This window comes from Geospiza fortis, unplaced genomic scaffold (genome assembly GCF_000277835.1).
Source record: "Geospiza fortis unplaced genomic scaffold, GeoFor_1.0 scaffold34, whole genome shotgun sequence".
Taxonomy (NCBI): domain Eukaryota; kingdom Metazoa; phylum Chordata; class Aves; order Passeriformes; family Thraupidae; genus Geospiza; species Geospiza fortis.
Genome location: NW_005054474.1, coordinates 697,830 through 699,758, shown reverse-complemented (window position 1 = coordinate 699,758; position 1,929 = coordinate 697,830).

Below are 1,929 nucleotides of genomic sequence, written 5' to 3'. Positions count from 1 at the left end.
GGAAAAAAAAAAAAAAAAAAAAAAAAAAAAAAAAAAAAAAAAAAAAAACACACAAAAAAAAGAAAAGAAAAAGAAAAATAATAGGAAAAATAATGGATTTGAGGGCTGCCTTTGCTTTCTGCATGGATTGGGATGGGGAGTGGCTGGGTTTGGGAGCCAGGGGGGTGACACTGATCTGCCTTTCCTCATGTCCTCCCTCGTGTCCCTACCACCACACCAAGCCAATGTCCATCTGTGTCCAGATTTCTTTTCCCTCCTTGCTGGCCACAAACCCCTGCCTGCCACAGGCACCAGGAGATGGAGGAATTGTGAGGAATTGTGTCCCGTGCTTATCTGCAGTGATCTCTTAATTAGCCAGGCAATTACAGCGAGTCTGGGAGCCCCCGGGCAGGGATGGAGCTGCAGCAGCAGGATCAGGGCTGGGGCATCCAGATTGTTATAAATACATATTATAATATTGGCCTTTCACAAATATTAAAATGGCTCCTATATGGATAATGTTAAAGTAACTTTGTTATAAAAATATAATTTTTATTTCTGTTAGACATAACAGTGAAATAACTGATAGAAATATATTTGTGTTAAAATTCCTGCTTGGTTGAGATAACATTCAATGAACATATGAAGAAGACCCCTACTACTGATATGCCAGCTATCAAACTTCCCATCAGTAGAAAACAGACCAAAGCCCAAACTAAAGGTGATAACAAGAACAGACTAAAACCACAGCCAAGAAATAAACACACTCTGAAAAGGCAGACCGAGGAGGAGCCCTGCTAAACAATTCTCAGAACATGTAAACTAGTCTGGGGGAAAGTTTAATATGCATAATTGTGAATATGTAACAGGCTGATGCAATAGAAGTGGTATATAAAGGGTGTTTCCAAAATAGCAGGTGAATGCCAAGCACCCAGCCATAAATCTTTGCTTTATTGTCTTTTTCTCCTCTTGTCCTTTATTAACCTTTTACATTTTTACAGGAGAGTGAACCTTGTTTTTCATAAGATTAAAGCTCCTTGTTAGGTGCTGGAAGTGTCAGCACACTGCCCTGGCCAGGGAGAGCCTCTCTGTGTGCACCAGGTGAAAAACAAAACCATGTTAAAAAGCTTTTTGTTCACAGCCAGTGCTACAGCAGAGCTGGGCTGATCCCAGGGCTGCAGATCCTCCCTCCCAAAACAAACCAACCACCGAGGGATTCATAAAATCCAAATTTATACGATATAAAATGATTAAAATATAACAATTTAATAAAATCTCTGCTGTGTTTCTCCATGCTGACCCCGCAGGCAGCCCAGGGGTGCTCAGGGAGGCATCCCCAGGGTGAGCTGTGCCCAGATGTCACAGGGGCTTGGTGACAGATGTGGGCACAGGGCACAGGCCTGGCTCTGAGGCTGTGCTGGCTTCTCCACCCTGAGTAACAGAGGCCACAACCCAGCCCTGCCCCTTCCTATCCCCTGCTGGAACACCCCAGAGGTGTTTTGTAGAGATCCCAGGATCTTTAAGGTTGCAAAAGAGCTCTGACATCATCGAATCCAAGTGCTAAACCAGCACTAAACCTTGTCCCCAAAGTGCCACATTTATGGGATTTTTGGAACACTTCAGGGATGGTGATTCCACCTGCACTGTTCCAGTGCCTGACAACACTTTCAGGGAGGAGATTTTCAGTAATATCCAACTTAAATCTCCTCTGGCACATCTTGAGGCCGTTTCCTCTCATCCTGACACTCCTTACCCGGCAGCAGGAGATGCTGCAGCCTCTGAGCCTCACTCTAGACATAAACCCTGCCCAGGCTGAGTAGGAACCACGCTTCCTTTTGGCTCCGTGCCTCAGTTTCCCCATCCCCACGCAATGATATCTTCCTTTGGAACAAGGCGATGGGGACAACCCCTCCTAAAAGTGGGGACCCAACCCCACCCTGGGAGGGAGCC